We start from the raw sequence: 27,017 nt of genomic DNA on the forward strand, positions 1-27,017 counted from the left end.
TGGTTTGGGAATAAGTAATGGCCTCAAGACCATACTCCTTTCTGAACATCAAAACATGAATCATTTTCATCAACAAAGTTCCAATTATAAGGACAATTTAAAACACTTCTGAAGCTCTTTCCACTCATTCATATTGGCTCTGCTCTGGAAGACCCAAGCGTACATGAAGTGCTTTCTTCTGATTATTGAAGTAAGGGTGCTAGCTATGAAATTAAGCAATTTGTAATTTCCTTGCTTCTAAATAAAGTATGAAGATTCCTGTTGCTGAGAGAAAATGTATTTTGAAACTATTATTGTCAGTGCTTAAATCACTTTCCAAATACTAAGCAAAGTACTCATACACATTCATTTTTCTTAGCCACCAATACAAAGCAGTACCCAAATATGATCAAGTATCATCTGTTGCCTAGATTATTAAACAATAAAACATTGAATCCTGTAGATCAAATCTAAATATGTTTCATTATGCCTATAAAATTACATTCTCATAGGTCATTTGTATATTTTTATTTCTTTAAGCATGGCTGTTAAGTTCAGTTTCTGCAATTAAAGAATGTAGTTCATGGTCAGGTAAGTTCAATTTCCTCCGTTGCTTCAGTTTGAACTTCAAACTCCATTCAAGCATCTAACTAATGCCTGCCACTGATCACAGAAACTGAGCAAGGAAATATGGATGGCTCAGTATGAATTTGTTATTCTCATTAGGAAAACCATATAAAGTCCAGCTGGGTAAGACACAATAGAATCATTTTTATATCTTAGCTATGGAGCAGTGTTATTATATTATCGCTTTTACATATAAATATAAAAAGAAAATTAAATGCTAAAAATAAAATAAAAAGTAAATGTTAAGAAATTTAAAATCCTATTCTTTGTTTTGATACAGTAATATTAAATCTGTTCATATCAGTGAAATATTGTGTTATCAGTAATATTCATGTTGTCCTTTTCTCCTTGGGTCTATAACAGTCAATTCTGGATAATGAACTATGAGTTAAAATGACCACTTTCAGGCCTCTCCCATTAAACCTCCAGCTGAAGAGAGAGCATAACAAGAACCTAGAAGAGATGGAGCCCCTACGTGGAACACCTGCATCTTAAATGACTACATAGTTCATAATCCTTTCTCCCTCACTCCATTTCACTACCCTACATTGGATTCTGAATCACCTATAAATTTTTGTTATCTAAAGTCACCAAAATCTGAGGAATGTTTATTATACAACAATAAATTTTCTACAGATAACACATTATCAAATTTAATCAGAATCCAAGGATGTTAGAGCTTTTAATTCATGGGTTCTGTGCAAATAAAGTCATTGTAGAAAATTCAAAATATTTACTGTAGAAAGATGAATCATATCATGGAGGTGCTAAGGGCAAACTTAATGGAATTCCATGAACAATATTAATATATCCATATTTTAATATGGGTAATGGAATTTCTATTTTAAGGTGCTCTAAATAGTAAAATAAAATCTTTTTGCCCCAAAGAAATTGATGCTTCCCATCATTATAGCTGATGTTTTGTTAAATGTATTCCATACAGACTGCAATGTTCAGGAAGTTTACTATGGAAAACAAAAAAGCTGACCCCCACCCCCACCATAGGAGCTGTTAATTGGCAGAAAAAGCTCTAACTCAAAATTCTTTGGAAACAACAAAAATGTGCAACTTCAATCAGAAATCCAAAGGACATGGAAACAAAACATTTTCTAGAAACCAAGACATGCTTCTTTAAGACTAAACTTTGAAAGAATAAATGCAAAGATTATTACTCTGACATAAGAACCAAACCTCTTTCTTGAAATCAGACCTCATAGAAAAACAGCAATAGAGCACACACAAAAGAGAATTCAAACTGGAAAAAAAAATCTCTCCTTAGCCCACATGTTTAATGGTTTTTACTACTTCATTAGAAAGGAGGGGGAAAAACAGGGTTGAAAACAGAAACACTATTGCTTACATTTGTACATGATGGTGTAAAGAATATTCTTATTGTTAAATGTAGTTTCAGTCATTTTTAGTAAATCATTTTGACATTCACAATGTGTCTTGAATTTGGGAATCTTCCCTGCTTATGGTAGTACAGTTCACATTTGGTTCTCAAAAATACCAAACCAGACAATGTTTACAGAATACTGTATGCACAATGCTTATTTCTGCCAGAATGTACACAGTAGTCATGTACAGCTCCTGTATACCCTTATCAACAAGCATATCTACACCCTTTTGAGGCTCAGAGCCTGTTTTCTCGGCATTGAAGTATATCAGGCACATGTTCAGCAAAAAACCAGCAAGATATGGAAGAGAACTGAAGAGGCAGTTGGAGGCGTGTTCTATCCAAAGAATAAAATTTTAAATTGGCATGACTATTATTAACCTAAGAAATTTCATAGCACCTTGAAGGAACCAAACATGCTCATTGTGACAGTTATCCTTAAATCAGAACTTCCAATTGGAAGAGCTTCAAATATGTCTTTCAAGTTTTTCTTTCTTGGACTTCTCGAAAACTAAAAGCTATAAGAAGAGAGGGATGTTTGGCAGACTCCTACAGAACTCACCTGCTGGGATGTGCTGTAAATTTCCAAGCTGGCAATTTTACTCAGACTGTATAGTAGATTTGTTTTACTTAGAATGAGAATGAGCAACTTGAGCTAAAGCATGGGCACTTTGCACAGCCTCACTTTATGGGGTCCAAGTCAGAGGGAGAATTATTGATTAATGACTTTGGTCCATAAATGTCAAAAAAAGACCTGGATCTTTCTGCATCAGGATGTGACCAGAAGACAGCAGTCTCTCATTCTGTAGTCATTTTGAAAGCTTAATGTTTGTAGAACAAGAATGAAGAAAAGAAACAAGGGAACAGGAGCAGGATGATCATGCAGCCCATCAGGCCCATTCCAGCCCTCACTTCCTAAGGAGAGATCATGTGTACTGAATGACCAGTAAGGTTATTTACCAAGAAATGAAAGTCCAATAATCAGATCCATTTTTGTCTTCTGTTTGGCTTAATTTTGTGGTTGTCGACAACATGATAAGAATACCTTGTATCATTGATTATTTTCCATCTGAGTTAATTCATTGATTAAATTGACTGGTCATTTATAATGACTGGGGGATACAAAATTGGAAAATTGAAACCCACTTCAGAAAATTTTCCCCCATGAGATGTATTAATCATGACAGAAATATGTACAGTAGCTTCCACAACTATTTTATTGGTTTATTGTCAATCCAGAATGCATTCTGTAAAAAATACTGTATCTAAGCAATTCTCAAAGGAGAAAAATGAAGTTTGTCTTCTGGACCATTGGTCTGTATTGTATTGTAGCAAACAATTTGTTAAGTGTTTTTGCTAATCTTTATCTCTTTGTTACTACCTGAAAAAAAAAAAAAAAAAAAAACTGAGCAGAAAGAATAGAAAGAGTAGTTTGTACCTTGTGCCATTGTATAAACCTGGTCCTTTGGAAAACATGTTATTTGCTAGTTTCCTCTGCCTTGTTTATTAGAATGGATATTATCATCAATGTGGCAGAGTTCTTTGTCATACACCCTGGATCTTATTTCAACAGGGATTAATATATATATATATATATTACATATATGTTTATATATGTTTATATTACATATATGTTTATATATGTAATATATATTTTATATATTAAATGTATATTATTATATATATAATATATATTTTGCACATTCCTGCAATTCCAGTAACTCAGGAGACTGAGACAGGAGTATCCCAGGTTCCAGACCACCCTCAGTAACTTAGCAAGACCTGTCTCAAAGGAAGGAAAAAAAAAAATTAAAAAGGACTGAAGGATTAAGGATGTAGCTTAGTGATAAAGCACTCCTGAGTTCAATCCCCACCCAGTACCTAAATAAATAAATTTTAAAAATAGAAATGAAAGCTCAATTTTCTGTTTTTATACCTGAGATTAGAACATCACAATTCCTAAAACTGAATTCCCAAGTTTCCTATTGATCTACTATATAGAATTTAGAATTTTTAGACCTCACTCATGGTACATTAAAAGAAAGAAAATCATTAAGTTGGTTATTTCCAAGACAGGTTGTTTTTCATTGCTCTATCATATTGATAATATTAACATTGCCTCAACTTCCCCTGAATCTTGGTTATGTGTGTAGCCAAAATGTTAGCCCTTCATTTCCAATAGTTTCAGTTTCAATTGGAGTTTTATTCCTACTAAACTTACTTTGTTCTATAAAACAAAAACCAATCACTAAAGAATAAATTGTAAATATATGATGTCATTTTGAAAGCATGTGAAATCAAATTATCTTTTTTAAAAAATCTAAGTATTCCTTTAGGGAGATTTTTTTTTTCCCCCATGAACCAAACTAGTAAAAGTATCTTAAAATAAAATCAGGAAAACCTAGACTGAAAAAATCATCCTCTTCCTGATAAATCTCCTTGTGACAATCAGGCATTTTTCCTTTTCCCAGGGACATTAGAACTACTTCCAAAATTTATGTTATCTGTCTCAAAAATTTCCATTGACAATTTTATAACTACAAGTCTTCGATTGGTAAATTATGTGGAAAAGGGCAGTTTCCATGGCAATTCCTCTTCCTTCAGTGTCTCTTGCTTCTCCAATTCCATTACTTTCATTGCTGAGTTCCTGGGAATGAATGGAACTCTTCGAAGGCAATTACCAAAAAAATCAGTGGAAGCCTGTCCCAGGATTAACTACACAGTGTTGTCAGTAGAATTAGCAAAGTATGTGAGTTGTCACTGGCCCCAACTCTTAGTCCACTGTAATTTTGAGTTTTGTTCATTACCAAAGGGACCTATTTAGGATAAGAAAGTTTGCAAATGTGTAGTTCACAAGTTCTAAACTGGGAGCCACCCTTCTATCAATGTCTCATTATCAAATGCTTGGTGTTTATAAGTTGCAAGTACTAACTAGTCATATTATAGTACATACTGTTGCCATAAATTTATCTTAATTTAGAACTACAGGGAAGACACAGCATGCTTAGTCCAAACTCCTATATGGGGCAGAGTTCCCAATAAATACTCATTGATCCTATCTATGGTTATCAGCATGCATTTCTTACATCAGGAAATAAATACATTTTATACGCCATCACCAACTAAGCAATGATATTGTTTCCAGATTTTGTTTACTTTGTAGACTCTTTAATTTGACTCAATATTAACCATTATAACTTTTGTTTTGGGAAATGCTTTATGAGTTCCAAATATATTAATAAGATAACTATTATATCCCTTTTTTACTAATAGACATTATATCAAGTGAGTTTTCTAAATCTATTGAGATCACAATTTCTCTCCTTTGCCCTATCATTATAGTAAAATTATATTAAAAGATTTCAAAATATTGATACATCAATCAAAATAGCACTCATTATGCTGTATCAACAAACATTCTTCTATCACCATGAATTCTCAGACTTTACACTCTATGACATTTTAGGTTGGATACTTCTTTGTTGTGGAAGGCTATCCTGTGCATTGTAAGATGTTAGGCAGCACCTCTGGCATCTGTTCATGAGATGTTCTTAACATAGCTTCCATGCAAGTTGTAAAAAACCAAAATATTTTCAGACATTGCGGTTGAGAACCCCTGCTTCATAACAGTGAGGTTTTGTTTTCATTCACGATGTCTGTCCATTAAAAACCAGTAGGAATCTTTCCTCTATGTCCATGTTTGGGGTTGCAACTGATAGAGCTGCTACCATCTGGAGCTTTGCTGGACAGAGGCAGAGAAAAAGGATGTTCAAATTGCATACCAGCTCTTAAAACTGCTGCCCAAAAGTGACTTGCCATTTCCATGCTTATGAATTTGGTCAAAATACATCACCTGGATATACATAAATTCAATAGGAACTGGGAAATATACCATGTGACTGAAAGAGAGCCAGGCATACTGGTGATCTGACATGTTCACATGACAATATTATCTGAGAATCTGTTTTGAAGTATGAATTCTAACTCAGGTATATTTTCTCAGTGAATGTAAACAGCACAGTGTGTATCTAAAAATCTCATCTATTTTGTTGTTCACACCTACAGACCCACAGGATGATTGTGTTGAGTTCATGTATTTTTTATTGCACTCTATATAAATTGCTTTTTTTTTCCTTTTAGTTAACCATTTACACTTGTGCAATCCACAGTAGAACATCAATATTGGTAATTTTGGTTACTTAAATTATGTGCATTACAAATATGAAAATCAAATAAACCATAAAAAACTCAAGAAGGAAATATAAATCTATACTTACTGGAATAATTTTCTACTTGATTACATAGAGTTCAAATTGGGATGTAGAATATTCTCTTCCCAACACGCTGGAACCATGATCTTCTCCTACTCTTAGTTTCAGCCTGGAACTCCTTGCTCTTCTACTTTTCTTGGATAAATTTCTGTAGGTATGCCATTGTAATAAAGCTTCCCTACAATGAAAAAGTGCAGCTCTAGAAAATTACAGGTTTTATTCATAATAAGTGGTGCAAAACAAAATACATAAATCATAATTGATAGTATTTTAAGGCTGTAAACTAGATATTTGGGGGTAAACCATTAACATTTCCCAAGATATCATTGTGTAATGTCTTTGTTTAGCCTCCTCAGTGATTCCCTTTATAACCACAAAGATGTAATACTTTCACAATTTTATAAATAACTTTTATAAATAAGTTATAAGTAAATTAGTTTCATAGCCAGTAAAGTAACAAAGTCTATATTCAAACATAGCCACCCAAATTTGCTCAGCTCCCCCATATTTCATCTCTAACATTTCACAATAGGTACCAAAGTGAAGGTGTGCTTATTTCTAACTATCGATTTTAAAATATAGAATAGAATTCAAAAGATATCTGTCCATGAAGAAACAACCATTGTGAAAATTAAATGTATAGCATTCTATGCATATTTTTTGAATATCTAATTGTTTTTTATTTAGGTTGATAGTTCAATAACTCTTTGGAAGTTGAAAATATCTTAAATTGGAAGTGCAGGGACCATCTATTTATGGTATACCATTTTTGCAAAACAAAAATAATATACATTATTATACATCTCTGTTACTTATAGATTGTAAAAACATAAAAACAGGCATAGCATTTTTAAAAATAAGATAGAAATCATTTCCCATATTCTAAAGCATAATAACTAAGCAATTTTTTACTTTGAGTATATGACATAGTAATTTAATACATTCTTTACTCTGTGTGTCAGGATTATTTCTAGGGATTAGCTATTAAATACATATATATATGTATATACTTTTATATCTAATTCTGTTTTCTTTCAATAAATTTCCAGAAAAGAAGGTATATAATTTTGAGATTTTATACATAATCCCAAGTTGTTTCACCAAAAAGTTTGCTAAATTATACCATTAGAAGAGTGCCTGTTTCTCAGCAGTTCTCTAGTATAGGAAAAGAAAATGCCACCTTCCAAGAACTTGACCAATTTAAAAGCAGAAAATGTGTATCTTATTTTAACTTGTATTTCTTTATTTTAAATTTAAACATTTTTTTTTTCTTGCCTTTTTTTGGTCGTTGATATTTCCTTCAGAGTGAGTTGCTGTTTGCTGTCCTGATTCCAGTTTTCTAGTATGGAGGACCTTTTCTCACAAGGCTTTTACTATTTTTACTATAACTTGCTGTTCAAACTAGTTATTTTTTTTTTCTCAACACATCATTTTTGCCTTCCAATGTAATAGTTGATTAATATTGAGAAAATTACAGCTGTGCTTCTGAGTTTTTGTCATTTAATCTCCCAGTTTTAAAAATTGCTTGAGTGAGCTAGACATTTTGGTTTTAAATCCAAGCTCAAGCCCTGCCTGGTGGTATACACCTGTAATCCCAGTGACTCTGGAAACATGAGGCTGGAGAATTGCTAGACTGAAGTCAAGATAACAAGACTCTACTGCCAAACAAAATTTTGCAAAAGGCTGGAGATGTCGCTCAGTGGTAGAGGATTTGTCTACCATGCATAAAGCCCTGAGTTCAATTCCTGGTACTGCAAAACAGGAAAAAGATATTCTGCAGATGACTACCACACTCAATCTTTGATAGTATAAGGAACCATAGGGGGATTTAATGTGCTAACTAGAAAGAGTTACTATTTAGTTCTGGTAGAATATGCAAAATGTTTGAAGGGTAAAGAAGTCATGATGGCAGTCAATATCATTCATCTTCCATGGATTTTTAAATCTTTGCTGAGAAAGCATTTATCAGTAAGAGGAAATTATTGGCTATTTAGATAATTGAAGTCAAATTTAATGGATTCTGCTATTAACCAAAATTGAAAGATTTCTTAAGTTGTTTTCTCTAAGATGAACAAAGAATAAATCAAAGATCTGTTTGTGAGACTTGGGTATTTCAAATGCATGAATGTTCCTCGTAGTCATTTTATCTTTATGTTTTATTCTACCTAAGTTTTAAGGGAGAGAATGTCAGAGAAATAGGAGATGTTTGTCCTTCAGTAATTTACAATAGTAGTTTTTTTAAAGAAAAAAAAATAAGCATGCAAAATATATGTAACAAAAACTGTTTATTAATTTTAGTAAGGAAACCAAGAAAGGACTGAAATTAAGAATATAAGGGATTCTACCTCAGATTGGATTCCAGAAGAAATGGAGGTAAGGCCAGTGAGACCTGTACACTGACCCAAGAGAATAAAGGACCTCACTTACACAGGTCTACAGAGGCAGAGAGGCCACACCTCACAAAACCTTCAGGAAGGAAAAAGTTGGATTTTATGTCGACTTTTAGGAAGGACTTTAATCGGCGGAGCAATACCATACAAAGATACTTCAAGGAATGATATTGCAACACAAGTAAACAGGACTTATATGGAGTTATTAAGTGGGAAGTGTTCCCCAAAGGAAAAATGAATCCCTGATATAAAAGGGTGAAGTGTTGTACCTTCCTAGTTTGATTCTAAACTAGAGAAAGCTGAAGTGGATTACACCTCTGAGTCATCTACATTGAACTAAACTCTACTCTAAAATCATACTCAGTGCTTTTTTTTTTTTACTTTATTTTATTTTGATGGGCAAAAATAGGTACCCATATTTCAAATGAGGAAATGGAGAGTGCAGAGAAATGTTGAATGAACATGAGAAACACAAAAGTACATTTTAATTGTCCTCATATCAAAAGATGAGAAGTTGGGAATCTGCAGTGGGTAAGGTTACCGGCAGACATCAACAGAGGAGAAATTATTTTTCAATATAAAATTTTCAATTTATATTTTCAATATAAAAAAATGGTTGTACCATTAATATGTTTTCTTTCTTGCCTGGCTTTTATTCTGGCTCAACTAGAAAATTAAATATTTAGAATCTTCAGGAAGAGTACTGAAATGCAAAGTTTTGAGGACTAGGGTTCTAGCCCTGTGCTCTTCAACTAACTGTCCTTCTGACCTTTGTCTCTGACTCCAGTTGCTCCTTTGTAACCTGAAACACTGAATGATATTCTCCCCAAAGCAGGTCTTTATTCCCACATGGTTTATTCACTCTGGACCAAATTATAACCCCTCTAGTGTTCATTCCACGTCGAGAGTCCTCCTCTTGTCCAGAGTCCTACTTACTCCTCAAGGAACATTCATGGTGTCCATCCTACCAATTAGACAGCCAAACACTGTTTCTGGGCCTGAAGATACAGAAGAGAGTAAAACTGATTCAAATCCCTGCCTTAATAAGTGAACATTCTAGTGGGGTGATACACAACAAAAACGAACAAATAATTGAAACACGTAATAATAAGTACTACGTTAGATACTGATAAGTGCTAAAAACAATAAAGCGAGAAAGAGAACTATGAAGTGTAGTATATCAGAGCAAAAAGGTGAGGAATGAAAGCTGAGATGGAATGAAAATTAGGTGAACAGTCAGAAAGGATAGTCAGGTTAAACAGTAGAACACTGCAGTTTCTCTCCCGGCCAGCCTCCCTGTCTCTCTCCTTCATTCCTCCATCTCTCTCTGTCTCACATACTCCACATGTTGTCTGGGGTATGAAATCTCACCAGGGAAGTATCCAGGCATAATTTGCAAAGTGGAAAAGATGACTCTCCTTATCCTCATCTTTTGACGTCATATCACATTGTGTTTTCTCTGAAACTGCATAAAGGTTTTAAATTGGAAGACATCATAAAGACTATCTTGTCCACTTTTTTGCTTTATACATAGGAACACTTAGCTCCAATAAGCTAAATGACTCACCTACAGAACAGGAAAGAAGAGAAATAAGTAGTATGTCTCTCTCCAAAGAAAGAAGTAAAAATATGGCCAGGAGGGGAACAATTATGGGAGTAAATGACATACTTTTAAGTCCCAAAAAAGAAAACAAATAACAGAGTACAAAAAAAAAAAAAAAAAAAAAGACAGAAAGAAAGGAAACTAGTTACACATATACCCTAAGCAGAAAAGTAAGAGGTATCAGAGGCAGTATTTTTTACATGATGGCAAAGTAGACAATTCATTTTGCAAAGCTTTAACAGTTTTTCAAATCAATGATTTTCCAAATTTGTAAAAATTAAAATAGGACACTTATACAACTTTGTACTATTGACCTGTAAAAAGCAAAAATAGTTTCTAAAATGAAATGATTCAATCTCCATTTTGTTTGCAAATTCAGACTTACATAAACCTAATTGGTTTTTAAACAAACTGACTTGGAGCAGAACAAAATTAAAAGCTTTCCTCATCTGTACATTTTTATCTCATTTAAACATACTTAGTTTCATTTTGTTTCTATTTTCTAAAGTTAAATGGTAACTTCAAAATTAAAACAAAGCTCTATGGTGATAATTTTGTTATTATCTTGGTTATTTTATGTTTTTCTGCACATTTTACATCAATAAATATGATATGAGTGAGTAGAGGGTTATAAATATTTTTAATAACAACATATATAAATGAAAAAAGCTCTTGGTTATAGAATAATGCAAAAAGTAGTTAGCTATTACATTATTTAATGTAAGAAAAATACAGAAAAAAAGCATTTTACTGTTTTATTTAGCTAATTGGATGGATACAGTGATCAAATGAGATAATGCTTCGAAAACTCCTTGATACTTTTTAAAAATTATTTATTTATTTATTTTATTTTTACAGACTGCATTTTGATTCATTGTACATAAATGGAGTACATCATTTCATTTCCCTGGTTGTATACGATGTAGATTCATACCATTCGTGTAATCATACATGTACATAGAGTAATTATGTCTGTCTCACAATGCTGTTAGCATCACCATTCAAAAAATGGACATTTTTTCTCTGATGGAAAAAGACTATATACTAGACTCAATCGAAGAAGAGAGCGGGTGTTTCTATGTTCTTTAAATAAAATCTGTGTCTCTGTGCTTGACATTTTAAAGAAGTAGGCCACATCCTGTGTGCTAGAATAGAAATATGGTGAGTTTTTCTTCAATTCCTAAAATTATTCCACTACAGTAGTTATTTTGTTATTTAACAATGGGCACAGGTGTTTCCACACAGAGCTGCTCTCTGAAAACCTGGGCCAGGGACTCAGCACTGGGAGGTGTGGTTGCTTGGGGAAATGAGAGTTTCTTAGCTGAGAACTGGCAATTGACACCTTGTGGATTCACCCATTGTAATTCAATTACACTTTATTGAATTCCAATGGAGAAAATCCATAGGGGGCAAAGCTCTAGCGCCTATACAGTGGAAGTTCCTTCCAAAAACACTGGTAACCAATTAAAAAACTTAACTGATTTCAAAATAACACTGTAAAGTGAACAGGCTACCAAGGGACTGCTATAATTATGCTCTTTCTCATCAAGTGAATACACATACACTTTCAGTGACACATTTAACCATCTCCAAGTCAACATCTTCCTTAAACTAATCTGACATGGCTTTATGTCAAGAATCATTCTGGGAAACACTCCTTTTTCTGCTACTGTCATTTCAGGACACCCCTTAGAATTCATTTTAGCATTAAAGGCTGTTTGGTCATTAAGATACTGCCTTCTTCATTGGATTCATTCACCAGTACCCTGACCCCTAAAAAAGACATCCAAAGCTTTATTCAATTATGCGTCTAAGACTCTACACTCATGAAAATTGATCACCATGATGATTTATCTTGACGGGCAGTATTGAGAAGACTAATTAACCTCAGGTATTAGTGAGCACCTAATATTTATCTCTGGCCCTTTGTTAGATGCAGTGGAACATTTAGAAGCATTAGGAACAAAGGTATTACTTTCAAGACACTTCAAGACTAGTCGGACAATTGGGATAAAAACAGAAAATTTAATATAATAAGAATCATGTTAAAGTATTGTCAAAATTCAAGAAACGCATAAGGAATCTCATTTGCCAAATCAGGATTTCAAGGAATAGAGTCTAAGAATATGTATTTTTAAGGTTCCCAAGAGGGTTCTGAGAAAGAATCAGACTTGGAAACCTCTGGTATATATGTGCTTCTACTTTTGTTCCCTCCAGTCCCACATCAGTGACCTGCTTAGTACTTTCAAAGTCTGCACAAGCCCTTCAGTGCCACCTCCATCAGCCTTCCCCAGCCACATCTGCTCCATTCACACGGGCAGTCTGGTGTGGCACTCTTGGTCACCATTTCCTACTTTTTTTTTTTTTTTTTTTAAACCTGATAGTTTTTTCAATGTCATTTAATGACCCCAAATCCTTTTTTTTTTTTTTTTTCTTTTTTTTACCCCTCAAATACTTGTGCTTCTTCCTTCTTACTGTCCCTTCTTGTCCGATGTCACCCATTCCTACACTTCACTCAATTAAAGACCGGGCTAATCCCTTAATCTACCTTCCCAGACTTGACCTCAGTATCTCTCTATTTCTATCAAGGTCCATAAACTCAAAATATTTGCAAACTCCTTTCTTCTTCTCACCTCTTCATCAAAGGACTAACCCATCTCTTTCTGACTGTAGGAATCCTGAAGTAGTTGATGTAGGGTTGGAACAAGGAAGAATGGGAAGGACACCCATTAGACCTAGCTGGAAACTGATTTCCTTCAAGAGTCCTTACACAGAACCTTGCAGCCTGCCTGTGTGCCAAACCCTATTGACTACCTAAGAGCTTTGTAATGATTCCTTCCTCTTCTAGCCTCCATTCCCAACTGTCCTCTTTCAATTTATCATCCAACTGTGAATATTCTGCTGAGTTGGAGGAAGCTAATCTATGACTCACTTTTGTGCTATTTTTTTAACATTATTAGATATGAACTCTTAAGTTGACAGTCTACAATTTAGAGACCTTCTAAGCCTTTGAAAAATCTGAATCATATTTTTATTTTAATTTTACTTTGATATCATTTATGAAGTTCCCTAAATCTAAAACACTAAATTTTAGACAACTTTTTTTTTTTTTTTTTTTTTTTTTTGGTACCAGTGATTGAACCCAGGGGTGCTCAACCACTGAGCCACATCCCCAGCCCTTTTTATATTTCATTGAGGGACAGGGCCTCCCTAAATTGCTGAGGCTATCTTTGCACTTGGATCCTCTTATCTCAACTTCCTGAGCCACTGGGATTATAGCTACCATGCCTAGTTTATGCAACTCTTATAAAAAAGAGTTTTCTCTTAACAAGAAACTTCAAGGAGTTAATGCAACTTAAATTTTATTAGTAAAAACAAAAAAAATGACAATTGAAGAAGGATATTTACATTGTGTTCATAAAGATTTCAAAGTGAAAATTCTTCAGTGTCTGTAATTTCTGATTTCAGTGGTCTGTTTTGCTGCCTGCTAAACTAATAGGATTATAATGTTAACATTCTCACTCTAATTTAGTCCTAAAAAATCATTTCTTCTATTTTAAAAGCAGTATTTCTTATTTTAAATTCCTAATGTAATTTTTACTATGCAATGATCCCTCTCAGATTTAAGGATATTGTGCTGTAAGTAATAATTGAATATTCAGAGTTTTTTCTTTCCACTTTATCATAATTTTTGAAAGGGAAGTTATTCCTCAATTCAGATCCCATTTCTTCTCTAAATAGCAGTGACACTTCAAGCATCTTTTCTCTTTTTTCCTTTATTTAGATGGGAAGAAATTTCTGCACATTTATGTGGGCAATAATTCAAGCATTTGTGCAAATTTTCTTGTATAGTGAACTCTTCTGTTTAACCCTCTCCTGCATTCTTACTTCTGTACCTCACAATCACAGGAAATGAGTAAGATGAAATAAATTGCCTCCGTAATCAGAAATCATTTCCCAAACAATTCATCTGAATATCATTTGTGAGTCAAGTCTACACAAATGACAATGCCACTGCTTGCTCAAGGTGCAAGTCATGTAAATTATGCATGCAATCTCTGTACAGTCTTGTCAGTCACCTTACTTTTATTCTAGAGGAATTCAAGCAGTTATGGCACTTGAAGAAGCTGAGGAATGCAGGGCCATTAGATAATTTTGTTTTCCTTTTCTGTACAGATTTCCCTCCTGACCCTTTGCTGAGACAGAACTGACAAATACTACAATTGTCACCTGCTGGTTTATTGGAAGAACTCTGCCTTGGGTGGCTTGAAAACTTCACTCATCTCATACGAAATCCTAAAAAATATTCATTCAGAAGTGACATAGGAACCATCCAGTGTATGGAAGAATATGAGGTCAAGATTGGAAGTTGGAGTCAGGGTTTTGTTTTATGTGCTGGGATTATTGACAGTTATATTTTGAAATTTAAACAGGTAGACTCATAATTTGCAAAAAAAGATTAGGGCATAATTGAAACACTTGACACTCATAAATATTGACTTGAAAAATAATTGAACTAATAGTTTACTTTTTTATTTTCTGAAGAAAACAGACAAATCCAGGTACTAAGAAACCTACGCACACAACACACACACACACACACACACACACACACACACAGAGTGGTGGGCTGGACGTGGCTTGTCATGGCCTGAGTCATTTGTACATATCTCTTCACAATTCTGTTCAGTGACTTTACCTTGATAGCTTGAAATCAGTCAGGTGGGCATATTTATTCAACAAAAATCAACAAATGCTACAAGTCAGTTTGCTTACTTATTTGTTTTTTAGAGCCAGTTGTCAAGCATGAAGCAGCGCTCCACTGCCATAACAGGCAATTTGGGTTTTTTTCCTCAAGTTTTCATGACTGTTGCAGGATTGTTCACATTTATCTAAAATATCATTACAGAGTCATTTAATTAAGGTTTGATTTCTTAATAGCTTTGTTCCAAATTTCTGTCCCAGAGGGTGGCAGCATGGTACAGGAAAAAGTACCTGGGGCTTTGTATTCAAAGGTATTATTAGTCATGCCCCTTCGGTTTTTTTTTTTTTTTTTTTTTTTTTTTTTTTTGGACCTTGGAAAAGTCTCTAAAGCTCTCAGAGCCAAGGGTTCTCTCTTTCTAAAATGAATGGGTAGTGCCACCATGGAGATTAAACGGGATGATGTAGTTATATCACCCAGTCACAGCCAACACAGACCCAGGTTGATTCGATGTGAGTTCACCCTTGCTGGTATCATGGACTGATGGGGATTGGTATTGAAAGGTCCTCAAGAGAGGTTTCACTTCTAAATTTCAGGCAACTGAAATCTTTGAGCTGCATGAAATCTTGATAAAGTTCAGTGTCTTTATTGTATAGAGGAGGCATTGATAATAAGTGAGTTAAACAAGACCAGGTCTCCTGAATCTTAGCAGAGTTGGATCAGAACTCCCTCCACTCTCCCATGGTACCTCCTTGACCTCTAAGTAGAACAGGAAACTATTCCTTCTCCCTCTTCCCTCTTTTCTATCCTCTCTCTTTATCTTTCCCTTCTTCCTCTCTCAGTCCAATTAAATTTGATTTTGACTTTTTGAAATTTGCTGCTTTCTCAGGGAATGTATATTCCCTGACTAAAGTAATTCTCTCCAAGAACATATCTTACTTGAAGAGTGGGATTCTTATGCTGAAAGATGTTCATGCAGATGTCAGGTTAACTAAGGATATGTGAGCAGATCAGGTGACCCAGGGAAGATGATCAAGCCTGGAGAAACATCTGTTCAGTGGGTGAATGACTCCTTAGGAAAGACAAATGGAAGTCCTATTTCCTGAGAGACTGTTACGTGCCAGGTTCTGCACTATCAACTCCATGATTACATTTATTTTTCATAATACACCAAATAGTTTAATAATATCATATTCTACATTTTGCAGATGAAGAACTTAAGGTTTAGGAGGATTAAGCTACTTTGCCCAGAGACACACATTCTGTCTGTGGTGGAGTTACAATTCAAAACTAATGTGTCTTTCTCTTGCTTCTTTCCCCAATGCTAGATTGATCCAGTAAGTGTGTATAGCTTCCATTCTATTCATTCATTTTCCTTATTCTGATTAGAAATAGAAATTTATGAGAAATATGCCCAGTTCATTCAGTCCCTTTAAATAGACACATTTGAGGAGATAAATAGAAATTATTTTTAGTTTCTACATTTACTATTATCATTATTATTATTACCGTTATTATTGGTACTGGGAATTGAACCCAGGGTTGCTTTACCACTGAGCTATATATCTAGCCCTTTTTATTTTTTATATTGAGGGTCTTGCTAAGTTGCTGAAGCTGGTCTCAAACTTATGATCCTCCTGTCTCAACCTCCCAATAGCTGGGATTACAGGCATGTGCCTCTGGGCCAGGCTTTAGTTTCTACTTCTAAGGAAAGTTTTCATTTTAAGAGATTATTCAAATTACCCAAAGTCAATAAGACAAAGATGTGCCTACTTTAGGTATCACACAGTAATTTGCATAATGTATCCTGTTGAATATTGGGTTCATTATGAGATAAGTCCACAACAGGAAGAACTCTGCAAGTCCTAACCAAATGGATTAAAGTGCAAAGAAAAAGAAGATGGAAGGTAGAAGTGACATACTACAGTCACTTCAAAATTTTGTCTAGGCTGAGCTCTGGCAAAGTTTGTCTCCGAAAGCAGGAGACCCCATATTTGCACCACTTATGTTCACAAGGTACCGTAGCTCAGGAGTGTGGACATGCACAGGCCTCTGGAAAAAATAAAAGATCACAATTCAGCCTGGTTGTCAGAAATCAGAACTGGGATGACTCATTATGAGATCAGAAATGCAAATCCATAAAGGACAGCTGTCAACAATGGAATTTAGTTATGCCCACTCAGTACAGGAAGCACTTTGCCTTGTGCTTTAGTTTTATCAGTCATGAAGCATTTCCCCACGTGGATTTTTAATGCATGATACATTGCCTTCAGAGGACTTAGAAACCATCTAAGGAAGACCTTCCATGTGCATGGTCTTATTCTCTTATGGATTGTTAATACACAATGAATTAATTTCAGGGGGGGAAATAATTTGGGGAGGAAATTCCATGTTCAAGGTCTGATCCTGAGGTTTGTTTGGGGGAAGGAAAGACTAATGAAGAAGGAAGCATTTTATGTTTTTTTTTTTACTTTATGTACTGAAAAGGTATTTGTGTGTAAGTTTTTAATTTGACTAGGGCCCATTAGAACATGATAGTGTGTTTTATATCAAGATAATTGGCTTGGAATATGCAATTTCATGAGCCAAAAGTCAGCAAAATAAAATATATAAAATTATGATGGAAGCTAGCATTTATTGTATATTATTTAGAGCAGTGTCTGGTACAAGCCAAGTGTTAGCTATGAGGAGGTTGATAAGGGTGATGGTGATAGTGGGGGTGAAGATAATGATGCTGGTAATGGGAGTGATGGTGACTGGTGTGTGACAGTAGTGACTGTGACGATGGTGGTGATGAGGGTGATGGTGATGGCAATGGTGATGATAACAATGGTGAAGGTGATGCTGGTCATTATGGTGGTGTTGGTGATGGTGTGCCAGGTACCATACTGAACACTTCACATGCATTGTTTCAGTTAATACCTGAAAACTCTCTGCAAGAGATAGTATCACTCTGTTTCAGATGAGTTATTTATCTAGTGCCTCACAACGAGGAGATGGTGAAGTAAGGGTTGCTACAGTCCTGTGTCTTTGGAACTCAAATATATTTAAAGGCTTTTCTTAAAGCACCTGCTATGACTGGTTAGTCAAAACTAAAGAAAAACCCAAAGCACGAATTTTCTGCTTTTTGCTTTTCTTCTCTTAGAATGGGATAATCAAACCATTCCCCATGATAATTATGTATGCATGCACATACATATAACTATCTTCAAGTAGAGCAGCATACTTTTGACAGTGACTGAAAATGCATTAGTTTGACATAAAGTCTAAAAGAAGTAAGTTGTTTCTGATGAAAATTGTCATGTAGCCTCTGAGACAGGAAAAGTTTCTACAGACTTGGGCTCTGTAAACACTAGCTCTGCCAACCCAAAAGTAACCTATGCACATACCCAGTGGTCAACAATGTACCACAGACATCATTTAGTGCACGGTAACCCAAAACACCAACAGTAGGATCTTTACCCCTCAGGATCAATAATTTATTGTATTAAAAAGAGAAGATAATTTTCTTGATTTTGTCTATATTACAAAATATGATAATTATTATCCTTGTGCAAAAATTATTTTCCCATTGTCAGATAAGATACATAATGAATTTGCTTTTTAGTCCATATAAATATAACACATTTATACTAAATAATCATATTTATACTAAATATACCCTTAAGAAATTTTGTTTGCTTGTAAACATATCTCAGACTGTAAGAAGATGTTCCATGGAAATATTGGAAATATTTAAGTAGAAAAAAGGCTATATTTCATAGTTAATACAGGTATAATTATTTTCAAGAAGAATTAATATTTAACTTATTGCTAAAATGCAAGTGCTAGTCTTTTGGAAATTATGCAATTTTTGCTGTATGTCAAAAGACCATATACACTACAGGTCTAATAATGAATCAATATGTGTAGTTCATAACTAATAGAATAGTAGTTCATGAAGCTTCCTAATTTGATCAATAGAATAGCTCTATAGATTAGGATGACTAAAACCTACATAAACTACATTTAAAAAGGTGCTTTTCACCCTAAATGTCTCTGGCTGAGATGAAAATCTCATATTCACAGAAATTTTGTTTCTGACTTAACAACAACAGTAATGGTAAAATAAGTAAATTATTGAGCATCTAATAGATCCTAGCATTGTACTGCATGCTAAACATGAATTCTCCTTTGAGCATCATGGTGAAACTGTAAGATAGGTCTGGAAACTGAGGCACAGAGAGAGATGCCTTGCCATTGGTTACACAGCTCAAAAAATGACGAAGTATGACTCTAAACTTAGAGTCAGAGTCCAGCTTTTGAAATTGAACCTTTAGTGGGCATGTAATAGAGTATAAAGTAGAATGGTAACAACATTATCTACTGGTTCAATAATTACTAAATTTGAGGTTCCCGATGATTAAGGAAGGAGGTATGATGTTAATCATATAGCACAGACTACCTTGGGTCTTGATCAAGAAACTACTATTTACTAGTTTCCTGACCTTTGGTAAATTATTTAGTTTCTTTAGACTTCACTTTCCTCAGTAGTTAAATAGTGATAATAGTACCTCACAGAGTTACTGTGAGAATTAAAAAAGTTAAATTGCTTAGCACTAATATGAGAGCCTTTTATTAATATTATCACTCCTGCTGCTGCTGTTGTAATAGCGATGTGCCTTAAGTGTAAATTCTAAAAGAGTAGGGTGGATTCATGTGCACAGTGTTAGCAGGGAGTCCTTGAAAGACAGATAAAATGCAGATGAAGAAAGAAAGCAGGGAGGCCATTTCAGAAAGGGAATCAAAGGTGCACCTGAGAGAAGGACTGTGGGGTGGGCAGACAGAGTAGACAGGTTCAGCCTGACAAAAGGTTTCATGTAAGAATGAGATGGCAGAGAGTAGTGTATATAATTTAATATTTCATGGTGCAAAATAGCACATTCATCATATTTCAATCTGGTATGTGTTCTCTACTTTTGTGTAAAAATCTCTAACCTAAGTGTGAAAAGCAGAAGTCTCCATTTGGCTTACTAAGTGATCCTGCATTATGTAACTCTGTAACTCTCCTCCTGTGTCTAATTTGCTTTGATTTTTGGATTTCTTTTCACCTTTAGGCTTCTATGTAATTCTTAAGTGTACCACTCAATATAAGGTATATATCCTTCACTGACTAGTCAGATGGATAATCTCTTAGTGGTACCTATACTACAATGTGGCATTTGCAGTAGAAGACGTGTTTATTTCTCAGCTGTTGTTCTTTCTTTTCCATTCCTTCATATTCACTTAGTCTCTAAGTTCTGTGAGTTTGACCTCTGAAAAGCATCTGAGACACTGAGTCTTTCATCTTCCAAACCAGCTTACTCTAACCTTCTTAAGTATTTCTTGCTTGAATTATTATTTCGGTGTGCAACACACTTAGGTGTGTCTGCCTGTCTGAGGCCTTCTCAGAAAATCTTTTCCTGGAACCCTTACAAAGTGAATGTGGCCATATGATGATTCCAGCTGTAACTGATAGGATGAACAGCCACCTAAGGACACCAGCCCAACTAATCCAGTCTTTGCCAAAGGACTCAAGGATTGACCAGAGAGAACATAAAAACTGAAACTTCCTATTTAGTGAGTACAGGATCTCCAGGGGCAGACCCTGTTTTTTCCAATGATGCCATATTCGAAAGCATGCAAGAAAATGAAGCTGGTTAAGAACAGCAGACAGAAAGAATCAAGAAAAGGATATGCAGCCCTGAGAAATAGAGAAGGGAATTCTTGGATCTTAATGGTCTGTGAGCCCAGTTCCTGTGAGGTTGGGTGTGGTGGTACTACTTTTCCTATGTTTGTGATACCACATTAGGTATCTTTTCTTGGGCTAGCTGGATTCTGTTGTTTCAACTAAATAACCTCAAAACAGCTTCTAAATGGTCTTCTTTCTACCTCACTCCTTTCCAAACCAGTGATTCTTAACCTAAGCTACGTTGGAACTACCTTAGAAAATTAAACTATTCCTGGTTCTATCTCAAGATATTCTGATTAAATTAGTGTAGAGATGTACTTACATTCAATTGGTTAAAAAAGTCCATAGGTGATTCTAATATTCATCCATGGTCAAGAACCACCACCACACCAGCATTTCCAGAAATTTCCTGATGATAAATTGCTTAGGACACTTGTTAAAAATAGACATTTCCCCAAGAAACTGATATCCCTGGATTTCTCTAATTTGGTATATACTCTTACATGTTTACTGTCACTTGGGGTAATTCTTATTGGGAAAGTTCAAAAACTGCAAGCTAATCCAAAATAATATTTGTGAAACATATAATTTACTATCCGAAGAACCTTAATAACTTGCCATTGCAGTTTATATAAAGTGCACATAATTTGGACAGAGCAGTCAAGATCTTTCACAGCCTGTTTGAATCTACCTTTCAGACCATCAAGTACTCTGTAGCCCAGCCAGACCATACTGCACAAGATTCTGTTCTTAATGTTCCTTTGCCTGTTATCACTGACTGTTTCTTTCCTAGAAAAACATCATAAAGCCTCAATCTGAGGGTCAACTCCCATTAGGAAGAATTTCTCTCCCTTTTCTGACTTTCCATTGAACTTGGTACAATGTGCTGCTTTATCTATTTTATGCTAATGGTACGCAGTTGTGGAGTATCTTGAAAGCATCCAGACTGTTTTGTCTTGTGCCCTTTCGGGTGTAAATTAGTGCCTAAAACAAAGGAAATGCTCAATGAACATTATTCGAATAAATGAGTACAAGAGTAAAGATTTATTTTACTCTATGTCAGCACTGTAAAAGTAATAGGAGACATTTTAGAAAGTTGGCTGGAGTTAGTTGCTATAACATTTTTCCTAATTTATTTTCATTTTTTAAAAAAACTGGTTTGTCACTGGTGAGCTTTAATAGGGCTCTTTAAATCAAGAAACTTTGATTTTAATAATAAAACATATTCAGTCTAGATTCCATCATTCCTCTTTGTTAGAATTGAAAGGAGCTTGAAAGTTGCTATTAACTAGTATTTGGGTGAAAGCCCACATATTATCTAGTGTAATATCACATGCCTTCCTTGCTCTCTATCATTGCAACATTGTGTACATTCCAGGAAAGTGACTCTATGACCACAAGAAGAAAAGTCAGGGGGTGAAGTAGAGGAAAAACAAAACCTGCCTCAGTAAATGCAAAACTAAGACACCCAGTGCTAGAGAGGAAAAATAAAGGGAAAGAGCAGCTAATTAGGTTATAAGAGAATATAAACTGAAATCTTTATGTTTTTACACTACAGAATTTTAGGTCTTCCTAAATTTGTCTAAGCTGACTTACTTTTCTGAAGCAAGACTTTTTTCTTTACTGTCCAGTGTTTGGATGCCAATTTTTATAGCACAAACTGAAGCTAAATTTGCAGCCAGTTAGCATATACTTTATTTTAAATGCTTAAATAGGATCTTTTCCATACAAGGTAAAGTTCTTAAAACATAAAACAAGCAAAAGCAGTGAATAGTTGTTTCTCATTTCTTATCTAGGCTGAATGGAGTTTATTTAACTGGACTGACCAGACCCTGCAGCAAATGTGGCACTCCCCTGACAAGGTTCTCCAGACAGCAAGAGGCTGTCTGTGTAAGAGTTTTAAAAAAAATATCTGTAGAGGAAGAAAGGGGGTGATCCTTTTCCTACCCATCATAAAGGGTCATAGCTGTTATCCCTCTACCAAAAGAAAGATCAACAAAAGCACTCAAAATTTATTTACTCCAAGTCTTGTATGACATGGAAGCCTTTAGATTGAAGAACCAAAGACCCAGGGGTGACCTATATGTGCCTATGATTAGATTTGAAGACCCATAGGCATTCATGTAGAGATATGATTGGGCCAAAGGGAATGATCTTTATGACCAGCTCCCACACAGAAAAGCAGGGGAGATTAGATTGATATAGTTAGGCTTTATGGTTTGATTTGGACTAAAGAGGTTCTAGTTTCTATGACCAGATATGGGGAAGAGAAATTTCAATTTCTGTGACTTGCCTTTGGGGGTGGCATGGGTGGAGAAAGGGCATCAGGAGACAGGGAAAGGTCAGAGAGACACTTTACTCTGAAGTTTTCAGAGTATTTTTTTCTTTGGGGTATTGTTTTCTGAGCCCCAACAATGTTATCTTCAGTGGCAGGAATCATGTGGCTCTATGTGATCTCTTTCTCAAGTTCCTGCTTTGTTAAGGCAGCAATAACATCATGTTCTTGAAATTAAGATCCACAGTTAGAGCACCAAAGACCAAATAAAACCCTTCTTCTGATGTCTGTCCCCAACATACTTGCTGATCCTCATTTGAATAACTTATCATTTAACTTTATAAATGATTTTTATCTGAGTGCTCAAAATAGTTCATAGATATTAACTCATTTTTCTTTGCAGTGCTCCTATGAGATTACATATCTTCCCTATTTAGTGGTAGGCTCTCCATTGGGTTTCAAACACTTTGCAGCAGGGAATCTGGTAGTGACAATTTTACTCTATAGGGCAGAGGCCCAGAACAGTGGCCTATAAACTTGTCTTCAACAAAGCATTAGATTAGCCCCAGCGCTTCCAGTTACTTCTGTATGGGAGGTGCTCTAGCAACCTTGGCATCCTTCTCTACCAGAGTTCTCACCTGGGAGGAGAGAAGGGGGAATATTTGCTACATTTATTACATTTAGTTTCTGTTGGAAGACAAGAGACACTGAAGCAGAGAAGTTGGAAAGTTATTTGCCTAAGAGCAAAAAGTTACTCGTTATTGAATCCAGTTCTGCAATAGGAAGTTATTGATTTCTATCCATGCTATGTGCTCTGGTGTTTTGCCATTTTTTTTCTCCTTTGTTGTTATTGCTGTTATATTTTATAATAATCCTTAACTTTAGGATAAGTGAACTGGATGTCAGAGAAAAGATCAAACTTAAAAAGTGTGTAAATAATAAAATAACCGATTCTTTGACCACACAGTCTCCCCCACCCCAAAGAAAAGGAAACAGGCTTACAAGTTTAAAAGAATTGTTCAGTTGGATGATTCTGAAAGGATGCAGCCTTGTTATTAACACTGAAAAGTTTAATTACATTTCATTATACTAGACTAGCTTCTCTTAATTGCTAAAAGGGGACTATGAAAGTAAAAACAAAAATGCTTAATCTCTAGGAGTGGATTTTCCTTACTGCTTTGTAATGTAAATGTGCCTGTGTGTATATTAAAATTCATACACTCCATCCATCTCGCCGGCTTTTAACGGAGGGGTCACCTGACTTCACCTAGAGCCGTCCCCCTCCCTTTCCCAGAGGAAACCCAAAAGTGAGAGACAGGCGTGTATGTAACACAGGTTCTCCTGCTGAGAGATGTAAATGACCCTGACTAAACGGGAGAGTGAGGTTGCTGGTGGGGGTTGGGGAAAGGGAAACGGAGGGAGAGAGCGAGCGAGAGAGGAGAGAGAGAGACAGAGAGGGAGAGAGAGAGAGAGAGGGAGAGAAGTGCTGCATGCTTCATCTTTGAGAGGAGGGAAAACAAAAGACCTCAGCGGCAGTTTTGTGTTGCTGTGTCTGGCTTAAAGAGGAAAATTCTAGACACCCGTGCTGGAGACATCAAAGCTCAGCTGAGACTACTTCTATCAAGAGCATTGTTTTATCTGAGAATGGGTTGGATCAGTACAGGTGGTTTGAGAAGACGCTGACTGAGGACCATGGAAAGGTGGGCGAGGACGCGCGGCTTCCCTGCTTCCTCTGAGCAGAGCTCTAGGTTAGTAAGCTGAAACGACCCGGTCTGGCTTCAATATCTCTATGTGTATATTTGTGTGTTTTCTATTTATAGCTTCCAAACCCTTCTGCTCCCCAGTCCCTGGGTAAGGCAGTGCCATATTCCACCAGATGTGAACCTAAACTTGATTCGACTCTCACTTCATGTACCAAATGCCTCTCCTTTGCTTGCGGAGCTTTTGTTCAGTACAGCCAGTGGAGAGCCGTCATGATGTCTCCTTCTGAGTCACAATGTGTGTTTCAGCCCTAGATTGTCAGGTGGCTGTTTGGGGAATAGTTGGCATTTTGCTCCACAAGGCTGCAAATCCATGATGAGGGTATTGTGAAATGTAAACAGCAAATATCTGCTGACTTGGCATTTTTTTGTCATGTCAGAAGAATTTGGAGATGACCCTCTGCTTTTGCTTTATCTTAATTTCCCACATAATTGAGTTCAAATATAATAAGTTTGAAATGGCACCCCATTAACAAAGGCACACCCCAGGTATTCTTCCAGTAGTGTGTTTTACCTCCTATTGGAACCAAAGCTTTTTAAAAAAAATCATTGTATGGGACCTGATTTGGGGAAAGAATACAATGTGTCAATTAAATTAGGTTCAAAGCCATTTTTTATGAGTTGGTACAGATGTGTGTAAATCAAACACATAATTTCTCTTGTTTCTTGCTGTGCGGAAAGAGTGTCTTTTGTTCCAGCGTGTGTATTTTCCTGTGTTTTTACAAAGAAAGCATTGCCTATGCTTTCTGTGATAGCAGGAGGCTTCTATGCCAATTTGCCATTGTGCCCTGGTCAAGAATCTGCTCTATTCTGAAGTAAACTGCCCAGAGGTATTAGTCAAGAAGCTGCAGGAGGGCGAGGAGTGGGAAGAGGAGCCTTTTTTCTCCCTCCCCCTCTTCTTTTTCTTTTTTTGACTCAGAAGTGTCTAATTCACATGATTTTAAGAGGAACTGGGGAAAGCATCTAATTTTGAATAGGATGCAGATCTGTGCCATGCAATTGCCAAAGACTCTATCAAGATGATGCTCAGAGCTGAGGGAATCAGATTTGTAATGGACTCTTTAAGAAAATGTGCTGTGAGGGTGACTGGCTGTGTCCCTTTGGACCAAATTAAGATGCGCTCTGGCAGTGCACGAGCCGCTGTGAGCTGACATTTTCTTGTGAACCTAGTGAAAAATGGCTCCATATTTCTCCTCCCGTCCTGAGGAGATGGTCTTCAAGTAGTTGAGCCTTTCCCCAGCATTGTGATTTGCTCTGATTGCTGTTTCCTTAAAGGGCCGGACTGGCTCGTGGTTCCTTTCAGTTTGCCTGCTTTTTAAAATCTCGGCTTGAATGGGGAGTGGGTGGTGACGGTTTTACTTCAAATACAAACTACCCAGAGCAAAGCTAGCAGCAAATATCTTTCTGGCAATCACAGGTTTCCATTTTTAAAAGGATAGATTAGATTTGTCAGGACATAATGTGAGGCACTTTTTGTTGTTTCTAAGTGAGTTAGTAAACAATTTCTCTAAGAAAAGACCCACACATGTGTGACACTTTACATTTGGACTTTTGGCATGGTAAGTGACAGGTAAAAACATGGGAAGTTTGCCTATCATTTCGGCTCTGATAATAACAAAGCAGCTATTTTCTGTCTTACTGGATTCCACCACCCCCCCCCCCCCTTTTTTTTTTTTTTTTTTGAATTGTGATCCATTGTGCTAGGAGAAAGCTATGTCCAACGTTAGGATGCAGGGAAGAAATGTACTGCTGTCCTGTACATGTGCTTATTGAGGAATTCCTGTACTGAGCAGGGAGTGGAGATGCTACAGCAGCCACACTGCTCCTTTATTTAGGCTTTGGTGTGTGAAAGCTCCAGCCAGCAGAGGCAGGATGCACTTTAGCAGAGGGCTGTGTGTTTGAGAGAGTGGTGAAGAGCATGGGTTGTTGTGGGTATGCAAAATCAGCCATTCTCTATCATAGAGCATTCTAAAATGCTGGAGTATAGAGTGGGTTCAGGAGGTAGGGTCTGGGCTCCTTATATTTTAGGCAAGAGCTATAGTGTCAAGGCACCATCCAGTAGGGAAGGTAACCTGAGGGTGCAAAATAGTGCAATAGTGTATAAATTGCACAGAAGGAATAGTTCTTTAAATTGTATAATTCCCTAATTATAGAAATTTGTAAGAACCTCAGTGCTTTGTACAAAGTGACATGGAGTCATCTTTGTCTAGGACAAGTTAGACTTTAGAACAAAAATTTTAACAGCATCATGAAAACAGTTTCCTAAGTGTTTTGGATATTGTACCATTTTCACTACTGAAGGGT

The 27,017-nt window shown here is 35.8% G+C and overlaps 1 protein-coding gene across 9 annotated transcripts in view; it reads left to right on the plus strand.

Moving 5' to 3' along the window:
• The window catches only part of Magi2 (membrane associated guanylate kinase, WW and PDZ domain containing 2), a 1,289,418-nt gene that overhangs the window by 573,037 nt on the left and 689,364 nt on the right, over window positions 1-27,017 (plus strand). The window contains exon 1 of one of the 9 annotated variants that reach the window (XM_047561716.1): window positions 24,433-24,701. The exons of the other annotated variants lie outside the window; for them this stretch is intronic. The gene's annotated coding sequence lies outside the window, so the exon portion shown is untranslated. Of the gene's footprint in view, window positions 1-24,432; window positions 24,702-27,017 lie in introns of those variants that run through there. 9 annotated transcript variants of the gene reach the window in all.

The sequence above is a fragment of the Sciurus carolinensis genome, chromosome 8 (assembly GCF_902686445.1).
Source record: "Sciurus carolinensis chromosome 8, mSciCar1.2, whole genome shotgun sequence".
In the NCBI taxonomy this organism is placed as follows: Eukaryota; Metazoa; Chordata; class Mammalia; order Rodentia; family Sciuridae; genus Sciurus; species Sciurus carolinensis.